The following is a 25,968-nucleotide window of genomic DNA, read 5'->3' as shown; positions in this document are numbered from 1 at the left end:
ACAAAGAGAAGTATAAATACATTCCAGGATGGGAGGCCAGAGGAAATATTGGTCATAGAACCAGATTTGCTGAAAGTTAATTCCACCACTCCACATCCACACAGAATTAAACTGTGATGCCTTTCATTTGAAACCATTGGAGTCAATAGCAATTGTAGATATATCATATACACAACAGTTGAAGATTACTGAAAATACATGAGGTGCACACTGATCAATATGTCGATGTGTATTCATAGTCTGCTTGTAATATACCATGCCTTCATATCATATAAAGTCTCTGCTCACCTTCAGTATCCATGTCTTGGTTTACACTGCCACTAACTTTACAGAATATTTGTGACATAATTACACTAATCAAATGACCTTAAGAGACAGTTGGTTTTGGGTGGTAGTTGTGTTGTTGTTATTGTAGCAAATTTCTTTATTATCAGGCAACATGATAATTTAAACAAGGCTCTGCTTGTCTCTAAGACTCTTAATGTATAATTAACTAAAACAATACTATTAATACTAAACAATAGTTTAGTATTAATACTAATATTTAGTAGTTTAATATTAATACTAAACAATATGAAAGCCACAGCTTTCAGACCCATATTGTATTTTTAAATATGCCTTCAGCAGGATGGTGTTATCTTTTCATTTTTCAAATGACAATAGTGTCAATTCCAGTGCCCTTCTTTTTACTGCTTTAACTGAGGGCACAGTTAAACCTCATATCCACCTGTGGCCCTAGGTTTGTCCCCACCCAGACACTGGAAGATACCATCACTGCAGCTCTTTCTGGCAAAACTTGAAGCTATGATTTTTCCTATTTTATCCTGGTTCCTGCTTCTGCCCTTGACTTACTCCAGCACCTGGTCCAGCGTGAGCTTCTTGTCTTCTCGACCTGCAATGTCTGCTCTTGACCTGTCCTGTGCTCTTGTGTGCTTGCTGTTTCTCTTGTCTAATGCCCAGCCTGGACTTGATGGTATGGTATGAATCCACACCTGGATTCAGTGCAGCTTGTGTGGTGATTTTGGTTGTGCCACTGTAGCACAGTGTCCCAGATCTTAGGCATGAGCCCAGCCTTGCCATAAGGACCAAAACAAGCTGCTAGAACACTGAACATCCACAGCAGACCAGGGATCTCAGCCCAGAATGTGTTTCTCCAGCAGCATCTGGCAGCCCCAGACTGTGATCCCTCCTCCTCCCCTGGAGATGACAATGCAGAGGTTTCATGCAGTGGAACTTTTGGGTATTTCCAGACCTTGCTCTCTCCATGCCCTGGTACCCGTCTTCAATGAGGACTTCTGCAGACTCCAAGGAGACAGTGCCTGCTCCTGCTTTCGTCTCTCAAATGTCCTCCAAAGATGAACACTGGATTAATTAATGGCACCTTGGGCTAGCTGCTGAGGCGTGGCAGCCTCATTAAAGAGGGGTCATTTATACCCACCCAGAAGATGCGCTGCCATTTGCAGCAGTTTTAACATGCTGGTATTATTCTGTCAGCGAGGAAAGAAAAGAAAGGACCCATCGTTGCAGCTACTACTGTGGAAGGTACCAATGCTGCATGTGCTGTTCCATTTTTAGGCTGATTACTTCTGTACAAAAAGCTTGTGGAAAGCAGAGATTCACATTAGAGCTATGCACAAAAATCCAGATATTTAGCAATCCCTCTAGCCTCAACTAATCCTTAATTCATACCAGATCTAGGAGCCCTATGACAGCTGTAATGGTGTTCTCTGAAGCTAAGGAAGAAAATTGTGTGGGCTGAATGGCTTGTTCCATAAAGTCTCGTTGTCAGGAGGCAATTAGTTAAGCTATTTAGATGTCTAGCTCTTAGATATCTTATTCCTATTGGGATTGATGCAAGCTGAGTGCTTAAGTAGCTTATTATGTCAATAGTTTTCAACAGGTTTGAAGAAAAGTAATAAAAATATATATATATATCCCTTTTCTTTTTTTCAGAAACCTATCCAAACCCTACTTGTTAATGAAAACATTTAATTTTCAAGTGATAAAAACCAGAAAAATTTCCAAAAGAGAAAATTGTCTGCAAAAATGTTCTTGTGTGAAAACTCCTTTTTCCTAGGATAGTTCTAATGCCCTTTTCCCCCTGAAAATATGATCCTTTCTGTGCTAATTTCTGAAATAAAAGAAATCCTAAACGGAGAATCCAATGCATGGTGATTTGACAAAGGGAGAAGGGATATGCTAATGCAAAATAAATAGAGGTCATTAAATGTATGCATGTCTTTGCAGTGCCAAGGAAAGAAAGGAGAAAGTTCTTACACTGGAACAATGTTGGAATTAGTTTTGTAAAATCTTGGCTCTCTAGTTTTTATCCCTGTGGAGCAATAAACCTCAAAAGAAAGTCCAGAATTTGAAAAAGTGAAACAAACCCCCAAGCATACAAGCAGGCAATCTGATAAATCCAATGGGATTGCTTCTGCAGGACCTCCCTTTGCCTCCTACAGACGCTGCTCATGGAGACACCCCCTCTGTGCATGCTGCACTTTCTCCAGCATCATCTGCTCACATTTCTAAATCACCTCTGGTCGCTCCATGTCTTCTGTGGAGCCCAGACTCCGCACTGAACAGGGAAGGAGCCCCAGGGATGCCCTCCAGCCCAAAGGCAGGCACTCAGCACTGGATGCACCTCAGGCAGCCCAGGCATCTCCCTGGCCCTGGACAGCAGCTCCAGCGAGTCCCTCGCCTCCCATGCTCCAGCTGCCTGCCTGGACATTATACCTAAGTGGAAAGGAGACTGAGAAGGACTGAGAATTGGGCTGAGGTCCAGGATACCCATTTGTGGAGCTGTTGCCACATTAACTTCCCTCCAAAGCCAGGAATTTTGCTTCCTTTTGCTTTACCCAAAATAATTAATGAGGCTATTAAAATGTATCCTGCACGTACTAAACAGGGAAGCCCATAGAGCACACCTGAAAGATGGCAAGGGAAAATAGGATATTTGACGAGGTGCTAACAGTTTTATTGGGTCTTAATGATTGGGGGGGGCAGAATTTTAAAGCTGCTGGAAGACAAGAGATTTCTTTTTCTCCACGTCTAACAACATGCTCCTCCCAGGCACAGAATGGAGGTGTGCAGCCATTGGTGGGCCTGCACACAAAAATAATGCTGAAAACCCTCCATTGGGGCCCTGCAGAAGAAGCTCAGGCAGCACTTTAGTGTGCTCCTACTGTCCCATGTGCAGCAGAGGTACTGCAGGCTCCTCCTAATTGCCTGCAGACTGGCTGCCTTCTGGGAATTCTTGTTTTACAAGTTTTAAAGAAACAAACCCTCCACCAAACCAGCTCTCCAGAGAGTCTGGCATGCTGTCAATCCTGAAATGTCTGCAGGCTTTTAGTCCTGTCTGACACTCTGTGTGTGTGTGTGTAGATGATTATTCAGTATTTCAAGTTTACAAGCATGCACATGCCTCTCCCTTGATATGTAAGTTAGTCACATCAGCTCTCCTCCCATGTAGAAGCACAAGTACTCAGTGTCAACAGCTCTATCTGCAAAAAACTGGTTTTATAGTATTACACACAATATACAGGCACACGTAGGCATACACACACATACAGTGGACAATTCATTACATTTCATCATCCATACCTAACCCATATTTTCCTAGAGAGACATCTGACCTGCACGTGACATAATCCTCAACGCATCCTTGGTCCAGCAAGCACAACAGATGTAACTGTCTTGAGGCTCAACAGTAAAAAGCTTGAAGTACAACAAAAATGCTGTTGCCTTAGCAAGAGGAAGATGCTCTATGTAGCGTGTGCCTGCTTATGCCATGCCCTTGGTCAGGCACAGACGCAGCTGCCACTGATTCTGCACCTTGTCCATTAACAAATCAAACACCAACCTTCCAGCTCCTGGGGAGAATGAAATATTACACTGTGAAGGAAACTCAGAGGCTTCTGGGGGTAGGAAATATGAAGGCAAATAGTTCCAAGGACAGTACAAAGAATTTCTTTTTTCCCCTTCTTGTTGGTTACAGTTGCCCCAGTAACCTTGCTTGTTAAAAAGATTATTTCTTCTAATACGCAGTTAATGGTCCTCTGCTTGGCAAGCTCTTGCACTGCCTTGTGATTTATGAACCATTTCCATTTTAGGCAATGAAATTTTGACATGTGACATGGGATGTATGGAACTGCTCTCAACTGCCCCTGGGGCTAATTTTAAGCAAATCAGCCTGGAGTGTGGCTGTTGCCAAAAGCTTTAAATGGGTGCATCCTTTCCTTGGCAATCCCTTTCATGCTATGGGATCTCTTTATGGGCATTAGCTGCTTGGGATGCATAAACTTCCGTTCATTATTTTCAGTAGCAACTGATATTTTCAAAGAGGAAGGAGATGCTAAGAAGGAGATCATTAGTTCTGAAGTAGCGGTATGAGTGACTGACATGCAAATCAGCCCTTAATATGGTTCATCTGGCTCTCTGAAGCTATCTCCAGCATCAGGAAGCCCCCAGGGGACACACAGCTACTGGATCTGCCCCCACCACCTGGGGGCTGGCATTTTGGCATTCACTCCAAGGTGGCAGCTCTCAGAACTGCTGGAACAGCCGCCGGCGTAGGCAATTTAATTTATGGCAACCAGCAAGTTTCCTCACTTGCAGCTAAGATATGGCCAGCACTGCTCTGCAGCAGCAGGGAGTGGCACAGGGGGCCGTGGACCTCTGTGTGTCATGTGTGAAATAGTCTGAGCTTTTGATGAACTTAATAAATGTAAGATTTTCTCATTGCATTTCTTAAAGCAAATATTTCATGATTGCTGTTTTTATTACAGAATATTCCAACAGTTCCATTTTTCAGCAGGGACCACACTTAAAACCAAGAAATTCATAGAAATTGTATTGTCCTGGGCTTCTGGTACTTGAAGACTTTCAGAAGTCATGCAGGAGGAAGATGCCTTAGAAAGTGTGCAGATAAAGATTTTGCATGAGAATATCAGCATAGAACAGATGATGGGTGAAAATTTCCTTCTGATGATAAGGCTCCTTGTTCGCAGGGTTTTCTCCAGATAATCAGAGGCTTATTTTTGTTTTAACTTCAAAGAACTTTATAAGCGAGGGAGGGACTCAGGAGACCTGGAAACTTTCATATACATTCATTTCACGATCTATAATTGTATGTATCTGCTCCATATGAGAAGTTAGCAATTCTGGGAGTAAAACAAAATGAATTTTGAACAATAAATCAGCTCTTAATAGTCACTGGGTGTGACACTTTGTAAAATATTTCAAAGTGTAACTCAAAGAGATGTGCAGGGAGTTTTCCATTTTAGTGAGTTTTCCTAATTTTGGTGCCATTTAAAACCTGTCCCTGCCCCAGGACCCTCTGAGAAAGGGCAGAGGAAGAGAGTCAGTGGGTGAAGCTGCAGCACTGCTGGACATTAGCTCTGGTGGGACTCAATGGACCCCATGCATCAGAGGCAAGTCACTCTCAGAGGGACTTCCATAAACAAGAAGCCTAAAAGAGGACTTGTCTTACCATGGCAGCATTTGCATAGCCTCTATCTTGGAGAGCTTGGGCTGCTTAAAAAACCTTTCCATGCTTTTCTGCTTGTTGTTTGGGGTCTGTTGCTGAGCGAACTCACGAAGGAAAATGAGGTGAATAAATTAAGCTTCATTAATAACAGATGGTCCCCATTATCTGTAGAAAATAGTAAGACCAAGTTGTTTAGCTGACGCAGTAGGTGTGGTTTAAATCACTCCTATAAGCAGTGAGGTTTAGAAAAGTGCAAGTAGTGCAAGTTACTCTACATTTTAATAGTGTATCTTTTTGTGTAATTGGAAACTGGCAGGCAAAGAGCACAGGAGGAACCAAATTTTTGCAGGGTGAGCAGTTATGAAACAAAAACAATTTCTTCTGTGTTTGCAGTATAAAAATTACCAAAACGAGATTTCCCAGTCTACAAGAAACAGTAAGAAATGAAGAAGTGGGTGAGGAAAATTATCTAACTTTGAAAGAAAAGGAAACAAATGGAGAAATAGCCTCATGCTGTGGTAGAACCTGGTTTTGCATTGAGAAAGAGGCAAATTTCCTTTTGACTTTTACAGGAGCCAAACCTTAGTTCTTGCAGAATCAGTTCTTGTCAGAGCTGCCTGCACCGAGCCCATGACAATGTGTCTTCTTAACCACACAGGTTTAGCCCATTCTCAGATTAATATCCTGCTTGAGAGCAGCCAGATTTGGGATTTCTTTTAACAGAGGGAGGGAGAGAGACACACATAGCACATGTTGCATCATTATATGAGAGGGCTCCAAGTTCCCACAAAGCAGTAAATCCTTTATCTTGGACCTTCCAGAACCCCAGACCCCAGCCTCTATCCCTCCTGTTTTAAGATGGCAGCCTTGACAATCTAGACTTCCAAACCACATTGGGTTTATGTTTAGCAGGCAGTAAATTCATAATTGTATCATGGGCACATGGTGCTAGGAAAAGCTGAGAAAGATGCAGCTCGGTCTGAGAGAACCAGTCTGTATGATAAGGGTGATGTGTGTCACTGACTCTGTCACTGTTGGTGCTGGGGAATGAACCTACCTCTGCAAAAGGACTCTCAGAGAAGTTGAAGATTCTTCCTCCATATCTTGTTTATGAAGATGGATTCATGGAAAATGCTGCAACATTGGAAAGCAAGGTGAGATAACATGTGAGCAGAGAATAGCTGAAAGTACAGGGTCTGGAGGGGAAAGGACTTGGGAAGATTAAAGAATGGGAAGAGGCCGAAATCGATGCAGTACAGTTGTCAGAGTGAAGAGATTTTAAGTTGCTGAAATATTAATAGTGACCATTTTCAAAATAGTTTTTTATGCTTATCAAATAGTCAAATAAAAGAAGTTACCAACAAACAAGCATTGATAAAGTAAATGGTTAACGAGAACATTTACAAATATATTTTTCCATATATTTACTTGAATAACTAGAGATATAGCAGCCAAATTTAGGGACAAGTCACAGAGACAGCATGATGTGATTATGTTCTCTCTCTCTGTAATCAGACAAACACTACCATCCTAAGACTATGTTGGTTTTCTAAAAACTGCATTGTATTTTCACTATGTGATTTGATACTTGGCTGTTACCAAAGTGCCTTTTTCCTCTGGAAGGCCTATACCGATGAGATACAATTCTTTTGCCTCTTTACAATCAACAGGTTTGAATTTTTACAGGGCATGCTTTCTAAACCCCTGATTCTAGAAATTGAGTTAGACTAATGTAACCAAATAATAATCCAGTAGCTATAAATACAGAAACGTTGTGTATTTCTTACCACTTCTTAACTAATGTCTTTTTTTCATTGCTTATGACTAATTGTTGTTGTGTCAAAAGCAGTAGACAGGAAAATTGGTGTTTCTTCCAAACATATCATTACAGTCACTAAAGTAATGAGAAATACATCAGATATTTTTAGGTCATAATTTTTTTGTCAGGGAAAATAGCAACCTTTTTGAATAAACTGAAAATCATTATTGCTTCCACTGGGATTCACACTTAATGCAATAATTATGGTAAATTAATTTGGTACTGACAAAGCTACAACAAAGTAATTTCCTCCATTATATATTGCAGAGGTCCAAGTTGTCCATGGGCCAGAAACTTTTCTTTTGTCTCTGCCAAGCAGTCCCCTGATGGGGTGCCAGAGGGAGAACAAACTGGGTAGAGAGGGTGCAAATCCCCATCCCCAGCAATGCTCTGGGATTGCCCTCCTAACTCCTGGGGGAGCCATGGGCCCCATGGTAGGAGAAGAATGGACACCCTGGGGCTGGGGGAGAGGCTGGGAGCAGCCCTTGTCTTGCTACAGGGCTTTGGGGCATCTTTGGGAGCAGTACTGCACACACAGGAGTGCTCAGGGGTTCCCTTTGCAAAGTAACTTCATGTATGGATAAGCCCTCAGGAAATGAATCCCCATGAACCAGAGGTGTGTAAAACACCTCATTAAACCACAGCAGGCTGTGGTGCACAGATGTTCACTAGACTTCCAACAAACCAAAGTAAAGCTATCTTGCTTTCAGCCAGAAGTCTCAGTGCAGTCAGAAATGTGGATATCAAGCACAGTGTATAATTCCTCCTTCACGTTCCTCAGTCACAATGTCAGCTTCAGGTTCTCCTTCCCTGACATGTCCTGGTGACAAGCTGCCACCATTTTTTATGGGGATGAGCAATGAGTACTACCAGGGAATTGCTCTAGGTGGAAAACAAAGCCTTCCCTCTTTTCATGCAGGCTTGCTTTTATTGTGAATCCCTCTCCTGATATAATTATACATGTGGCTCTAAAACCAGCTGGGGAGGCACAGCTGAGAAGGTGATGGGGAGTGGGGGGCTGAAGTCTGATGGAAACATTTGAGCCAGAATTAGCATGGGAATAAAACTGTGGCACATGGATTTCACTTGCCTATTAACATCTTCTCCCTCAGAGTGTCCTTGTGATCCTCTGTGCTTTGAAGATGCCAAAATGCTCAGGTACTCTCCTAGTAGAGACCTAACTTAAGAAGTGAGAAACATCCACAGAAGCAACATCTTTGATGCCTTCTCATAACTATGGTTCACAGAACCACCAGAAAATACTTATTTTTGTTTTTTTAGACCTTGAAATTCAAGACAAGGGGAGGACAGGTCCGTTTCTAACACCACCTATACTTTCCTTGGTTTTAAAGAGGATCATCTGCACAAACACAGCTGATCTGCCAGGAACAGTGATACCACTGCAATCACTTCCCTACCTGAGTCTCCTCACCATTATCTTTTGATTTGTGCTGAAATCCGTTTGTGTGGTACAGTTTTCCATAAAGGCAGTTCTGCTCCTCACAACACTCCAAAGTGACTACTGTGTGAAACATCCCAGGTGGGAGTGAGCAATGTTGGCAAACACAGCTGAATGTTCAAAACTAGGAATATTTAATTTTATATATAATTCCCAAAGACAGCCATAGGAGACCCAACATTTTCTGTTATTCTTCATTAATGAAATTATTTTTTTAGTTTTTTAGTAATTATTTCTACAGTAATCTAGTAATTATTTCTAAACTAGAAACTACTTGTCTGAACTACAGCAATAGAGAGGTGTGCTTTCTATCTGTTTGTTTGACTTTTTTTAAGTAGAAAGCATTAAAAATATAAATCAATTTGGCTCATCACTTATTTAGAATAAATATCTTGGCATTGACTGCAAACAATCCTCAGATGTTTTTAAATTCATATCACAACCTTATATTTTAGTACTTTCAAAGCTTAGTGGGCTGAAGTAAGGTTAAACTTTGTCCATTAATCAATAGGCAATTCTGGAACAAAAGAAAAAAGCTGGAAGTCATGTTAAAAAAATCCTGCAAGGTTTCTGCTAAATATATATATATTTATATATATGTAAGAAGAAATAAAGAAAAAAAGAGACAAAAAAGAACCAATTGAGATTTAATAAAGAGGAAAATATCTCCAAAGTCAACTTACCTAAAGACCAACATGCCTAAGTCATTCTATAGATGCAAACCTCTAGGATGAATATATCATCCTGTTCCTCGAATGTATCACGGATCAAAACTCAGTGTTATTTTTCTGAAGGTGCTGAGTTTCTAAATGAGATGGTCATAACCAAAGTATTTATGCTTACTTTCTTTTTTTAGATCAAAGATTCGCCTCACAGAGTGATTCCCATTGCAGGGTAGGAGAGTGATTGGAAAATGAGGATGGATTTTGCTATAGCAGGCAGATTTAAACAGAGCTACTGATTCAGCTTAATTTAGCAGAAAGATAATTAATGTTTTAAATAATGGAATGTATTGCAAATTGATTAATAGTCACTTCCTTGAAGCCCTTTTTCTTTTATCTCAGTTCAGTATTTGGAAGCTCAGGACTCAATTTTTCTTTCTCTTCCATCAAAGGTCCATATTAAAGATTTCCTTTTGTGGTCACCAAATGGTTGTGTTTTGCAAACTCATCTGCCCTGCTGCATTAGAGACTGGAGGAGCTTTCACATCACCAGATCCAGCAAAACACCTTTACATTCTTCAGTCAGCACTGAGCCCTGGGAGCCCTGCTGACCTGTTTCTGTGGGCAGACTGGGATGCACAGGGGATTCTGCAGGTACAGTATCTGGATATGGCAGAACACTTTGAAAGGCAACCTTGCAACTTTTTGTTTTGGTTTGGTTTTATACAAAACTGTCTGTTTTTTTCACATGTATAGGTCAGAAAAGTCTGTCTGCATGAGCCAGCACTTAGGTCCCAGAAGCATTGCTAAAGGATCGGCATCAGCCTATGAGAGGCAGATATCAACTCAGATACCTTTAAATATGTGAATAATCTCTAATTCAACATTCTTTTGATGCACTTAATTCTGGAAACTAATTGGGAAAAACCTCTGTGCAATGCTTGGAGGTGTTTCAAGACTTCCAGGAGTGAAACCTAAGGAGACTTAGACTCTTAAATGATGTGGTGGCTTCTGAAGATGTCACAGTCGTGCTGGGAAAGAGCAATACAAAATTAGTGGAAAAGATAGCTCCAGATCTCTTTCTGTGGTGTGCAAAGACTGCCCTCAGAGCCTTGTAGCTGCACACCACCAATTCTTGTCATTCACTGAACCTGTCATTCAGATATGGGTCTGTGCTGTTCCAGTGGGGACCAGGTGCTTGGTCTTCTGTCCACAGATAAATATGGGTTAAAAGACAGCCATAGAATGCAAATCTATTGCAAACAGGCTGGAATCCACTGTGCAATATTGGCATCTCAGCTGGAGGTCATCAGCATGTACTTTGCTACCTATAATCAAGTGCCTTCATAGCTTCACAAAGGCATTGTATTAGAGAATATCTGGATGAAACCTTGGCACTGCTGAAGTCAATATGAGGTTTGACTGTGCTTTTCTAGGTCTTTATCTGCAATACTGCTTCATTTTTTGAAGGTCAGCTGAAAGGACTGGGTGGTTTTGTGCTTACGTGGTAACATGAAAAGAATTACAAGGCTGAAAAGCTTAATGATACTTAATTTAGGGGCACTATTAAGGCTGAGTAAAAGTCAGTATGTAGAGATATAAGTGGATGAATTCATTTCTTGAAAATGGTAGATTTACTGTAGAATAAGTGTCTTTTATAATAGTTTTTCAGAAAATGTCAGAAAGAAAATTTATATGTTTTTCTTAATCTTTCACAGATTTTATATTATAAAACTGCTCTCCACATTAATTTTCTTGCTGCTTCTGTTTAGCAGCTTCTCTTTTTTGGTATCATTCAAAATAAACCCTGTCAATATTCTTCATATTTTCACTGGACATAAGGAAAGCCTTATGTTAAGTGCTTTTTGCTTGCTGTCTGTGGCTGAGTAAATATTTTTTTTAATGCCCCTTGCCTGGTGACTGGTGTCCCGCTATACAAAAGGATTGTGAGCTAAGATTTATCATCCCAGGCATTGTCTTTGCAGAGCAAATTGAAATTACTAAGTTTCCTGACATTCAGGAGGGACTGCAGGGATGTGCATGCATGTATGACCTACTTTCGTATGTACAACCTGCATTTAAGGAGAGGAGACATACAAGTTGCCAGCTCTGGTGAAGCTATGGAAAGGGCACAGCCAGAGTCAGACTGCAAGTCCTGAGTCCTCACACTTTATGTGACAATTAGAACATAACCTGTCCCATAGCCATGGACTGTATTTCTCTGGATAGATGTAACAATTTGAAATAATTACATAAAGTGTCCGAAGACCATGTTCCCATCGGGTTAAACACAGACAAATGGAGACTCATTTTGTGGGAGGACTCTGTGCCATTGGAGGGTACTTTCCTCACAGCAATGCACCTTTTGCTGAAATACAGCTCCTGAATTGATGTAGCTGAGTGTTGTATATAAAAAGACATGTGATTTTGGCTCAGCTTGCTAGCTGCAAGAACAGTGTCACCAACCATAATAAATTAACTGTCTCACCCAGCTTAAAGATGCCATTGTATTTTCTCTCCACTGCTGTTAAGAGCAGAGGGAAAATAGGAAGGCCTGAAGTCCGGAAAGGCACAGAGGCAGCAAGAAGAATAAGTCTCTAGAGGTAAATGAGCAGTGTAAATTACACCTTTTCAGTTTATTAAGTACTAATTAAGGCTTGCAAGCTTGGCATTCTATTCTCAGACGTGTGGTGCCAGGAAAGCAGCCATCCGTGTGCTCAGAGGTCAATCGCTATCCTGTGATTATATAGAATCCAAGTGTGGCTTTTTCTTTTTTGGGCATTGCTGCCATTTGAATAAAATATCCCCAGCATGCCTGGCTGGAGTGATCCATTATTCACAGGCAGTCATTGTCCAAGAAGGCTGTGACTGCTTCAGGGAGCTCATGTGATGCCCAGGCAGCCTGTCTGTGCACTGGGAGCCTCCTGAAGGTCTGAGCGACCTCAGGAGACGGAAAAAAATATTCTCTGCCCATCCCTCAGAAGCGGTGAGAATGAGCTGATCCCCTGGTATCTTTAGGCAGGTTATTCCTGACTCTGAACAGAGCCATTGCTACTGAATATACTATAAATCTCCATGTAGCACCAGGAAAAAAAATACATGTTCCCTGAAGGCCTCCTCTGTGAGAAATGTTTCATTTGCAGAAGGTTTATTCTGTTTTTTTTCTGTGGAGAGGCAATGAACTACAGAACATTTGCAATGTGGCTGGCACCAAGTCTGCTACTGCCATCAAAACCAGGAGGAGGGTGAAGGAAGGGACCATCAAAGAATGACAAGGTAGATACAGGGGTGCTTACAGGGAGCATCCTGCAAGCAGGAAAGCGCACATGAAGGACCTCGTTTGAAAATTAGTGACAAAGGTTAAGATGAAACACAGGATTCCCTCCTGATACCTAAGGGGAAAGAAAAATTTGTTGGGGGGTGAGGAACAGCAGAGATAGGGAAGTGGAATAAGCACTGGGAAGCTGCACTAGGGAGGACAAGTATCCTGTGCTGCAGAAGAAGGAGGAAAGGGAGGTGCTGTTGAGGACACCAGCAAGGAGAGCGCTGCCTGCAACCCTGTTCTGCCAAGGCCAAACAGAAGCATTCTATGAAACCTCAGTTTTGAGATGATGAGAACCCAAACAGGACCTTTGTCTAAGAGTTAGGAGCTAGTTTAATCATGCACTAAAGTGTTTTTCTCCCACATTCCAGCCAGAAGCAAACAATAGTAAGCTCGCCAAAGACTTTTAGTGGCAGTGAAGCCAATGTGAGATCAAGGGTGGCTAGTTTGGTCATGCATAATATGATCTGCAAGCTTCAAACAAGAAGCTGACTTATTCTTGGCTCTTCTGACTATGCCTTTCTTTGTGCAGTCACTTTGTGTTACTCTACAAAAGCAGCTTAGTCTAAGCTATATTTTACCTATACTCTGTGAATATTTAGAGTGAGCATCTCCCAGACAGGAAAAGAAGCATGATGGATGTTCCTGCTAAATCCCATACCAGCTAAATCCTAGCTATCTGAACATCTTCAGCATAATTCCAAATAATCCACTTGTCTGAATACAGATAAATAGAAGAAAGGTTACTGGTTTTCTTTCAATGTTTTAGATGTTTTGCTTTCCCTCCCTTAAGGTGCACTAACAAATGCTAAAATTATTTCTTCCTTCATGACTTAAAAGCAACTGTAGTATGACAGGTTTTTCAGTTTACTAACAAAACTATTCAAAAAAATACAGGACACCCCCCCCCAACCCTGTTCATTTTTACATCATTTAAGATGTTTTTAAGACCATTTTTCCTTTCTGACAAAGCTGAAAGCATTTGGGAAAAAAAGAGTTTGAGGACAGATGAAACTGAGTTTTAGTTTTATTCTTGCAGAGTAATGACATAAGAACAGTTAGGCTGAAAAGCTTAACAACAGTTAATTTAGGATAATTATTTAGCCAAAATAGAAGATAGTATTTAGAGATAAAAGAAGATAGAAGTTTTCAGAAAAAGTATGTTCTGGGAAAATAAGACTAGGAAATGCAAAACTTCAGCACGCAACTTCAGCACAGTTGAATGACAAAACTACATCTCAGGACATTGCAGACCCCAAGGTAGCACCTGCATACCCCTGTCACCCTGAAAACTCAGCTTCTGAGCTTGCTGACATAGTTTTCTAAAGACTTTCCCAGGACAGTAACTGTAAACATAGATATGTGTACATTCCTTCTGTTACACGTCTTGTGATGGACATCTCTCACGGCCAGTGTGGTTGGGAAGGTGTTATCCTGACCATCCAATCCCTGGCTGTGGTCAGAAACCTATAAATTCTGAGAGAAGAAATAAAGCCTTCTTCCTTTCACCACACCCCGAGCTGTGTTCATGTGATCTATTCATCTCCAGCGGCAACATACCCCTATTTTGGCTTCATAATTAAGCAAGTATTAGCAGTGGATATCAGCAAAAACCTGTTTTTTGGGCTGACTACATGTAAGCTGTTGCATGTAAAACAGTATTGTGGGGCACAAACAGGAGACAGTGCAATTTCAGAGCAATCCCTCCCCAGGTGGCATTCCTTAATATTGCAACCACTTTGCTTAATTATGCAAATGCTACTGAGACTATTAAAGGAAAAAGCTGGAATCTCTAATTGTGTGGACCTCCTTGTCTATATTCTGAATATATCCAGCTGTTAAGCTGTAATATTTTTAAGACTGTTTGTTGTAGTAATTACTTTGTCCTAACTGTATTCTGCACAGAGGAATTGCTGAGTTTTTCTAATTTTGGAAGAGATTCCTCCATTTTTGGCAATCATATTTGGAACTATAAAAGAATTAGTTGATAGATATGTGTTTTACTCTAACCAGACATTAGTTCTGCAATGATTTCCACTAAAATGTGTAGAAACAAGACTTCAGATTTTGACTTAAAAATAGTAGAAAATGAAATAAACATGTGGACCAAATACTTTTTTTTCATAGATTCCCACCTCAGTTTACAAAAATGCAACCAAATAAATAATGTCAATGTAACAAATTCCCAATCTTACATTATTGCTAGGATAGCAATAAGTAATTATAAAGAACCCCAAACATTGTGAAGTTGTCTTTGCGTCTCTCATCTGTGGGGCAGATGGCTTACCTGGAATACAACAATACATAAGCAACATCAATTTAAATCTGGATTATTTTGAGCTGTTCAAGAGGAGGGTTTGATCCAAACCCACCTTCTATCACCACAAAATGTAAGAAAGATTTACTCATCTGAATGAAAGCAGGGAGAGTCACTCCATAGGTTTTTTAAAGGCTTCTCTAGTGATGCGTCTGCATTGTTCACATTTTTGTCGAATGTATCAACATACCATGGGATACAGAAACAAATTACATCATCTCTAACAGATTTTCTTCAACTGGATGATTATAAATTTATCTTATTCAATAAGGGATTACTCTAGGATAATATTTGAACCTCCACTATCACTTTTGCACCTTTCATCAGAAGGAGAAAAAGAAGAGTATGATCAGGAGAAAGCCCCAGCAAAGCTGCTGAGGACAGCAAAAGTGCTGGAGAAACTTGAGTTAAATTGCAGTGAATCACTTCCTTAGCAAGACAGGGGATTAATGGCTGTGCACATGTATGCAGTCAGTAATGGCAGACAATTTGGAATGAAGATTAATTGTTTCTTTAATATGTTATGTTTGCTGGCCAGACTCTTCTTGACCGCTGCCACAGTCTTGTGGGAGCCCTGCCAAACAGCCTCTTAGGACCATGTGAAAAAATTAGGGATTATCCCTTCATGTGCCCTTTATGTTGATTTCCAAATATTTCAGTTTAGACTATGCTCATGTCACTGCATCAAGCTAAGATTGCCCCTGAAGCTGACTCATGCTGTGAAGCTCTCCATTTCCTCAGGCAGAAAGCTTTCAGATTGTGGAAGTCTGGGAAAATGGAAAAGCTGGAAGACAAATAAGAAATATAATGTCTAGAGAAGACCAGTATCCATTCTGTAAGGATTACTTTTCTTTAAGGAGACTGGGATTTGGTGAAGCTGCCATTGTGAAACATCTGCCTCCACCTCAGCAAGGTACTGACCTGAGCCTACTGGATGATGCATGGCATCAGGGAGGCAACTTTCAGGCTCACGTTTGTCACAATTAACACTAAAAATTACTCATCTGCAGCACCTTGGTTTCTGTGCTCACTTGCATCTGTCCTGCACTCGCAGCTTTCTTCTAACTCCAGAGAAGCTACTTACCATCTATATGGTGATCCTAGAGGAAAGGAAAATCAGGCCATGTGTCTATCCTATAAAAAACATTGCAATCCTGGAGCCAACGGCACCTGCTATGGTGAAAATTGTCATTAGAGGACTAGGAGCTGACTTTTAGAAAAATGAAGAGTCTTCTCAAAGACATATCAGAGCATTGATGAGACAGATCACCAATGATAGTTTGTATTAAAAGTACAGCAGCAGGAAAGTCGAAATTCCACAAGATTAAGCACTTGGAAACTTTTCATTATTATATGAGCAGGGTTCCTCACAGTCTGGATGTCTTGGGAATCTCAGATATTTACAGACTCATTCAGCTTTCTGCAGACAGCAGACTGAAATTCATCCAGGTCTTTATTAATTGATGCTTGCAAGTGACTCTGGTCCTGGCAGCATAATTCCCCAGGAACATTTGGATGCATCACAAAAATGACCAAGAACTATTACCTTGTCTGTAATCCCAGTTATAGGACTAAGTAGTAAATGTATGTGTAGCCTGAATTATCTCTTTCCTTTTGGAGGTGATTCTTGCAGTTAAGGAACAGCTTGGAGGAAGAGGGCTTGAACTCTCTGTTCAGGTGTCGAATCTACACTCATTCCTGCCACTTATTTGCTTGCAATAAGCACTGCATTATTTTTCACAGCACAAGAGTTGAAATCTTACTCTTGCACTGAAAATGAAAGTACCAAAGAAAAATAAAAAGTGGCAGTGAAGACTGCCTTAAAAGGATGGGTACTCATAAACACTAGAGTTGATGAGCCCTTGGTAAGCCAATATTTCCTTGTTTCACTGGACTACAGAAATGTATGAAGAATTACTAAATTAATGCATAATATCCATAAAAATAGGAATTTTTATGAATGTCATGTATTAGTCCCTCTAATCTGGTAGCACAGTTGCAGCATATAATTAGCAGCTCTATCAGCAGGAGTCAACATTTGTCAAATTATCATTATATTAAAATATGCTTTACATGCGCATCTTGTATAATCACAGAAGCCAAGTTCTTGCAACAAAAAATCCAGCCTTCCTGCAGAGTGATCCAACTGACTTCTTTAATGTGCTCCAAGAGTTAAGGTGATATAGACCACCTGGTTAAGGTTATATAAGCACCTGGCCCTAAGCACTCTGTAGCACTCTCGCTTGCCTAGATAAGGTGGAAGAGAGTGAAATGCATTGATGTAATGCTGATGTAAAGCCCTTCTTACCCTAAATTATTATGGGTCTCCTCATGAGAGCTATGAGAGAAAAATGTAAGGGTAAGGGGACTGGAGCGAGAAAAGAGGCATGTGGCAGTGAAGAGATAAGTCATCTATAGTTCTTAGAGTTTATTTAGGTACATAAAACATCATTTTAATTTTAAGTAAGGAATAGACAGATTGTTGATAAGGATTGGTTTCAATTATGACTTCCTGCAAATTAGGGCTTGTAAATTGGAGCTTCTAACTGTGCTACTTGCAGAGCTGTTTGATCTGTATCCAAATGTACTGCTGCTGCAGCAAGACATGGCCTTTCACTGTGAGTGGTATGATAGCTTCTCTAAGTTTAATGCTGCAACAAAAATTCTATGCTTTTTAGTCTCATTTGTTACTCATGATTATTAATGAATCCTATATTAGTAAGGCTGTCTATACTTAGCAGTCCTTGTAGAACAACATTATAAACCTTTCTCTTGTAGTGGTAAAAATATGTGACTTCAACATGTAATTTAATTAGCATTTTAAGTGCTGTGAGGTTTCCTGCTGGATGAATTTGGATGCCTTTCTTACGGTTTGATACCATACCCATGCAGTGCCAAACTCTGCTCTCGTGTGTATGGCTGCAAGCTCACTGGTGCAAACTGCATCTTGCTGAAATGAAACATCCACTGAAGTGAAGCACGTATTCACCTTGATTTCCTTAAGAGTTGATGCAGAAATTTCAGTGGACTAATAAGCCAACAGGAAGATCCTATGTCACTTATTGATGATTGAGCATGCCCAGACACTGAAATAGGTAAGATGAATCTGAGCCACTGAACTAAGATAACCTTAATATTTTGAACTGTTCACTTGAAGAATATGCATATAATCAACAAATTAGTTCACAGAATTGTTGAGAAAACAGTATATTTCTTGAGGAAAAAAGCCCACAACAATCAGCCAGTGTTTATTTTTTCTCATGTTGCTCTCCACACTGGTATTGTTGGCCACATCTTGGTATACAGACACTTCTTTCTTCTTTTTAATTACTTCTTATAAATCTAAATTACACATTAAAATAATCTGTGGAGTTTTAAGATCATTTGGGGAGAATGCAAACTATTCTATCTCAGGAAGCAATGTCAGGAACTAGATCTTAATGTAGAAAACTTGAGTGTGGTTCTTCAAGGCCACACCACATCAAAGGTCACTTAATACTGCATCTACAAGTAATATTTTGGACTGATGGACAGGAAAATCAATAAAATCAGCTGGTGTTGGAATCTTCCATCTAAAGCAAGCACTGCAGAAAGGATGATATTGCAGACAAACAAAATTACTCTTCAATTGATTGGCAAACAGGACTTACACACTGCATGGATGTAGCACTCTGGTGCTCTCTGCTTCTTGTCCTCTCTTGTGATTGACAGGATGTCAATTAATCCATTATGAGGTTTGTGTGTTCTGTGGTGAAGAGCTAGACTGAAGTTGCCAGCAGAAACTTCCAGTCACCATTTTTCAAGTGTCTTTTCTACCATTTAATCTCTATGATGAATGCTATGGGGGATGCTATTTTGGTAGTCCAGGAGTGAACAAAACTACAATAGCCTAAAATCTCTAAATAAACCACTCTCAGGTTTTGAGTGAAGTTGATTCATATGGCTGAGCCCCTGTTAAGAATTTCCTAACTTGCAGTATTTCTCTCACTTACTCCTTAAACCGTAGGTGAAATTAAAAAAATTTAACAGTGTCATTTGCAGAGGTCAGCTCCCTCTTCCCCTCCCCACAAAAGAAATATATGGAAAAATCTTCAAATATGAAAATCAGTGACAATAGCAGCAATGAAACATGTATCCCAAAATCTCTTGGTAAATTCAAAGAAGAAAGGCAGAGTTTACTATAAGTTAAATTTAAAAAGCCACTATTTGATTTTCAAAGCTACACTAAAGAAAGAAGTCCATTTGTGGGTATACAGAAAATGCATTCATTAAACATTTCTTCTTTTCAAGAAGTCTCCTAACAGCACTGAGTAACATGTGAGAAAAATCTTTGGTTTTAATTTCATATTGTTGTTGGCATATACTTTTTCATCCCCATCCCAAATAATTTCAAAGGTGTTTTACAAACTGATATAAAAAACAAAGTGTTGGAAAATGTTTTAAAAGTTGGAGAAAATGTGTATGTTCAGATGAAAAGCTAATATTTTTTATTTTCATTGTCCTTGTCTATCCAGCTACATTGAAAATACTGCCATGTGTATCTTCTGTTATTAGAGAATGATGAGAATAAAAAATTTAAGATACTGGAGATGGCAGAAGGAAATAGAAATTGCCTGGTTAAAATACCGATTTGGACCTGGACCACACTCACGTTTTTGTCTTTTAATCAAAAGTATTGTCTTTCCTTCTGACCATAGTAATAGTTTTATGTGGATCTATGACATTTACAAAAAAAATCCCAGTACCATCTATATTTTTGCCAGGATGCGTACACATTTTCATGAATAATAATGGAACAGTCTGCTATTTGGAAATATATTGATTGCTTTCAATATGAGCTACATTTATAGATCCTACAAAATGTAACATCTTCACCTTCAGGTACATAAAAGTAAGGCTCACTTCCTTTACCAAAATTGAGAGACCAGACCATTCTCCTGGACAAATGAATCAGAACCCACAATGGACTGACTCATGAATGGGTAAGAAAACAAAAAAGTTTGTCTTAGAAGGAAGACACATAGCCACAGCTGATGCAGAAGGACAGAGCAGTACTTCTGATACAGACTTCCAGCATCTGGCAATATCTGTGCTGTTCTTGGAGCTGCTCCTCACCATGACGTATCGGATTACTTGCAACAGCTGGAATCAACTAGTATACCATGGCATGTTAACCAGCATTTAAAATGCCATATATGTTGGCCAGGGTTATGAAAGAAGTTTTACAGCAGGAACTACTGCATTCTTCTCCTGTAGTATTGAATTTCTATTTCAGTCACTAGCAGCACAAAGGCAATCAGATAATGTCTTTGTGCAGGCTGGACTTTGATCCTGGGAACTCCTTGCAACAACATAGCATTCCAAGATAAATTGGTGTACAGGATTCAGAACACAGAAACTATTATTTTTATTAATGGTGCCAGGAAAGTTTAAATTATAATTATAAGCCTCTATACATAAACTTGAAAAACAATTCTGTATGTGAACTTTCCTTTTTAAAGAGAGACTTGTGTGGACAAACTCACAGGATATGAGGTAGTTTCTTCCAATAGGAAAAATCAACATAGAGCATCTCAGAGATTAAAACTCTGAAATGCAAAACTTATATTTGTTTTTGGTTTATGACAGGGATACAAAGACGTAGATGTAAAGAAACCGGTGGATGTGTGTGATCTGTACAATGCCTGGGCTAGTCTAGGATAGGCTTTACCTTACCCTTTTTAAAGTTTGCAACAAGATGCTGGGAAGCATACTTTTCTTTATCCTCCAGCTGTCCCTGCAGCTCTGCTCCCTGATATCCCCCCCCCCCGCAGCCAGCTCCTTCCGCTGCATCCACCCTGCTTCTGGGCAGGTCTCACAGTCCTTGTGCCACGATGTCTCCATTGCAGGCTCACCATGAAGTGTGTGGAAATTTCCACACCTCCTCCTTAAGGCAAATGCCAACATAACGGGCTCTGGGCAGACTGCCAGGGCAGCAGCTTTGCACTCCTCACACAGGGTTTGTTGATGGGCAAAGCTGGTTGTCAGGACCTCAAATGGTTCATGAGAACAAAATGTCATTTGGGAAAAGTATGTGTGTTGATCAGACTGCTTCTAGAGACAGCCTCTCATTTTTGAACACAACTCTTTCACTAGTGCTTAGTCCTTGGGGCTGGCCTGCAGAAGTCTCCAATACCTTCTCAGTAGGTGGTTGTTTCATATATTTACCCTAGAACTCTCATAAAAATGGCAAGAAGAAAAACAAAAGTAACCCCCAGCTTCCTAGAGATCTCCCACAAATTGTCTTCCCAAGATTATCGCATTAGCACAGCAGATTAGCTTGATAGCTTGAATATAATGCGCTCTCATTTTAGCTAATGCTGCTTCACTGAAGGGACTAACAAACTTAATTCTATCCAGGCCAGGATTACCTGCCAGAGTAACTGAGTACTTTTGTGTGCTTACAGATAGGATGAAACAGATTGACTCTTCTTTGCTCTCCTTGCATTACTTTGTTGGAAATTACTTCTCCCAGGACTTAAACCTATGGTCTTCAGTGTTGGCTTGAGGCCGTGGTGAGGTCTCACCCCCTGTCTGTCAGCCAGGTTCAGTAGCTGAAGGCTCATCAAGAGAAACAAATATGTTCTAATTACATCTCCAGCCAGTCCCTTGCTGCCAGCACCTGCCTGCTCCTGCACAGGGTGGGGTGGCCACTGGCAGGACACCGGGCCAAGAAGTGAAGCACCTCTCCAGGACCTTGCCCACATACTGGGGCCCTTGCCCTCCTCACTCTGGGCCCATCACATGGCTTCTGAGCACCCCAAGGGGTATTTGTAGCTTGTACCTGCTTTGCTGAAGGACAGAAACCCCCTTGGGGCCAGGGCCAAAACACCTCTGGGTCTGTCCTGTCTCTGTTGGACCCTAAGGTCAGTGGCAGAATCCCAGTACATTGCACTGCATGGGTAACCTCACATTTACTGGGCAGGAGACAGTCAGAGGTTAATGGGGAAACACTGAGGCTATGACAAGATGCAAGAGCCAAATCCATCTGGGTAACAATAAATAACAAGGCAGTCACAGAATGAGTTGCAGGGCTATAGCTGACCCAACTTGTAGTAAAGCAGAAACCACTGTATGAGTAACCTTCCTTTAAAAGACAGACTCCAGACCTTCTCATCACTTTAATTATATAGTGGCTACCAACAGTTAGAACAAACAGCTCTTTTTTTATGTGTGTGTTTGGTTTTTGTTTGGGGTTTGTGTATGTGTGTGTGTGTGTGCCTGTGTGTGCATGTATGCTCATCATTACTGCGACCACGCTGTGGAGCCTCATGCATTTCAAAGGCCTTCCCTGCTAACAGAGACTGGAGTGGCCATAGCAAGGCTTCTTTGAAAAAGAAATTCTAGCAGCAAAAAACTTCTGTAGGTTGTTGCTGGCTTCAAACAATCCCCAGTGTTAAAATGCAAGAGAGGACATGAAAGAGGAAATTCAGGCCACAAGAAGAGACTAATGGGAGATCAAATTGCAAATCCTAAGAAAGTCCTATATGTGAGGCTGAGGATAAGTGACAAAAGGAGTTTCATTCTCAGAGTTTAAATTATTAATATCCTTGTAAAGAGGTCACTGTAAGGTCTTTTCTACTCTCAAAAATAGTAAAAAATAAGTCAAAAGCAGGAAAGTACAGAAGAGAAAAATAATGATGGCAATCTAGATGGGATGGCACAGCAATCTCACTCAGAAGGAAGAAAATTCTTCATTGAGAGCTAAGTCTTACAATACCTAAACATTTTTTGTCTGCAGATTTTAACTTGCTTTACCAAAGGTTTTTTCCTTGGTTCCCCTATTTTGCAAGGAGGGATCTTAAATAAATTGGACAGCTGAAAATCTTTGAACAAGTGATCACAGTTTCCTTTACCCAGTTTCACATCACCTGCAGCATGACTCTTAAAAATTGTGGAGGATCACAGACTCCATCTGATTAATTTGTTTTGGAAGAGCGTGAGCAGTACTGGTGTAACCAAAATCACTCCAAGTAACAGTAGAAGAACCTCAAATAATAAGCGTAGCATACACCACAGTTCAGCTTGGCAGCCCTCCCCAGGGAATATGTGCTAGGCATTAGGTCTAATTGAGCCATTTTGGGGAAAAAAACAAAACAAACAAACAAAAAAACAAACAAAAACAAAACAAAAAACCCCACAAAAACAACAACAAACCCAACAACTAACATATGCAGTGGCAAAATTAAGAATCTAAATAAATGTTGGAATCTGACTCTGTTGGTCTGTCTTAAAATAGCCTGTCCTACAACACTAACGCTGCTACATTTGTATAACTGACAGCAGGAACCTCACGCAGATTTAAAGCGAGACTTTTCCTGGGACTATTCAGTGTTCCTATACTTCGGCTGCTCTCCCTTTCTGAGCTTCCTGACAGATCTTTGGGAAGTGGGATGTGCAATCTTTGCAAGCAAACCTTGGGCCCTGGCTGGAGCCAAATCCGAGCCACACTGGACAACAGTATAGTCTGTGTTACACACTCACAACTCCACTTTGCTCAAAAAATACTAACTATTAGACTTTGCATCAACAGTGTTTATGTCTGATCATGCTCTCTCTTTGCTACTTTTAGTTTCTATCAGATCAGGTAATGATTGTGTTCCCACAGCCAGGCTGGAAACATGAACTTTCTGTCATGTGGATGGGTTAACTTAACTCCAGCCTGCAGACGTGCCTGGGCAAGACTGAAATTGTGCTTCTCCAGGCTTCAGCATTAATTCAGTATTAATGAGTAAAGGATGCCAGGATAAGTTTGCCTTGAGTTGGCAAACTCAAGGTCTTACCAATTTCTTCTCATGACCAAGAGACCTGTAGCCATCACCCACAGCAGTGTCACCCATGTTAGCCTGCCCCTTAATTGTTACCCATAAACTCTTGACTCATCATTCATCTACCCCTAGGCAGTGCTCCACACATTCCAATTGCTCTTTCACATAAGGAGTAGCTCCACCATTTTGTCTTGCTATCCTGTCTTACCTAAAAGGTCTGTGACCATCCATGGCAGCACTCCCACCATGTGAACTGTGTCACCATATCCCTGTAATTGCAATGAGATTGTGGCACTGTGACTGCACACAGGTCTCTAATTATTCCTGTTTATTCCCTGGGCTGTGTGTCTTGGTGTACAGGCATTTCAGAGAGGTAATCAAGCATCCAGACTTCCCAGGAGGAGTGCAAGAGCATCCACCACACCTATATACACCCTTGAGGTGGTCTACCTTCTGGCTCCCTTCTAGGGAGGTAGCTAATGAATATTTGTTGCTGCTCTGGCTGGCCTGGCTTATTCCCCAAAAAGCCACTTTGCATTATTCCCCAGAAATTCCTCAAAACCATTTTGGTAGAGTTGTGCTTCTGTCAGACCATTTAAGCTAGTGTATCCCTATTTGAAGGGACATCTCCAATCCAATATGCTGGGGCTGGAAAACCTGTGTGTGATGTAATCACCTTGAATTCAGTATAGCTGCAGGTGCTCTATACATGTAGCCTATAGCTTTCATGAATCCAACTATGTGAAAATACTTGTATTTTAATCACCAGTGGTATCTGGAACTTGTTGAAATTTTTATTTTCATTAAACATGCAAGAACACTATGTACTGTGGTGTGATTTGAATGTATAATTTAGAGGGAAAATTATTTCTTTATATTTTATGAGGTTATTTGCTGCCATTTCTGCCTAGAATTTATTAAATCAGATTTTTTTGTAAAACCAGTTACATATAATGTAATAGAGGATGCAGCATTGCATTTATAGATTCTTTTGCCAAAAGCGATACTAATAATGTACTTACAAAACTTTAAAAATATTTTTGTCAGTCTTTATGAACCAGCTAAAATCTGTGTTTTTTAACAAAAAAGAATCTAAAGACTACAAAATGTTGACAAGTAATTCCTGTATAATGCATTCACTAGGTCAAAGTAATTATAATAAATATGGATTGCCTGCCCAGATTTTGGCATATGAAATCTCTGAGTCACTTCTGCCTTTACAACTGCAAAGGTTATTTGGTTGGATCCCACATTTTTAGTCTCCCCATTCATCTGAACTTGGAACATTGTTCTGTTGCTTTCTTCTACAATGAAACCCAGCAGAAAATTTCATAGGCCTGTATTGGTTTTGATATAATCCCATCAGCTGCACTCAATCACATACTGCTCCAGACACTCTAAAAAGCCTATGCTCCTGTAAATGAATTTTGTCAGGTCACTTACTAGTAAAGTTTACTTTAAGATGAGTGTGCCCACTATGCAGTGACCAGATTATGAATATTATTATCACTGTATATAATTGCAGTGTTTAGTGTGAAATTCGAAATGCAGGTACGGATATGCACCATAAAGCTCTTGCTTCCACAAAGTCCACTGAAGGAAAAAATGATTTTGAAGCTGAGCAAGGCATGATCAAATAAAATCCCCTGACTGATACTCTGGATTTTTAAACTTGCTGAAGTTTTATGTGCCTTAGTCAAGTAATTTTCTACAGTTCACAAAATACTAACAACAACACAGCTGAAAAATATGATCTAAATATGATTTTAAAGGTCTTTCAAATTTTCAGGAAAATACATCACCATGTCATATCTGTTACAATGCACTAACATTGGTGACTATTTTGTTTTTTTTGTTGGATGAACTACCTTATCTAAACTACATTACAATAGCAGAATTTCTACTCTCCTCATTAAGAGGAGAGTATTTTGATTGCAAAAATTTTTGACTGCAAAAATTTTTACCAGAAAAAAATAGGACTTAAATTGAGAGGAGGGGGAAAATACCCTTCTATTTTCTTTCAAATTCCATTTTAAAAAGGTAGAAAAGGACAGAAGAAGGTGAAAATAGTGGGAAGGCAAATAGCTTAGCTAT

General features: G+C 40.2%; 2 long non-coding RNA genes across 4 annotated transcripts; both read left to right on the top strand.

Annotated features, from left to right (window-relative positions):
- The first annotated feature begins 5,701 nt into the window (after positions 1-5,701).
- On the top strand, positions 5,702-10,490 carry LOC148184329 (uncharacterized). The gene is made up of 4 exons (XR_015772593.1): positions 5,702-5,838; positions 6,557-6,642; positions 9,881-10,082; positions 10,185-10,490. It is a non-coding gene; the product is annotated as an uncharacterized LOC148184329 (long non-coding RNA).
- A 6,822-nt stretch (positions 10,491-17,312) lies between these two features.
- On the top strand, positions 17,313-23,995 carry LOC148184328 (uncharacterized). 3 transcript variants are annotated; one of them, XR_015772516.1, is made up of 3 exons: positions 17,313-17,420; positions 17,960-18,162; positions 19,949-23,995. It is a non-coding gene; the product is annotated as an uncharacterized LOC148184328 (long non-coding RNA). The 3 variants fall into 3 exon arrangements; XR_015772515.1 differs by having other exon boundaries at positions 17,319-17,426; XR_015772514.1 differs by having other exon boundaries at positions 17,332-17,503.
- The last annotated feature ends 1,973 nt before the right edge of the window (positions 23,996-25,968 follow it).

This window comes from Pseudopodoces humilis, chromosome 5 (genome assembly GCF_049639895.1).
Source record: "Pseudopodoces humilis isolate 2021_Gansu_Grassland_sample_001 chromosome 5, ASM4963989v1, whole genome shotgun sequence".
In the NCBI taxonomy this organism is placed as follows: domain Eukaryota; kingdom Metazoa; phylum Chordata; class Aves; order Passeriformes; family Paridae; genus Pseudopodoces; species Pseudopodoces humilis.
This window is presented reverse-complemented; position numbering and strand designations above follow the sequence as displayed.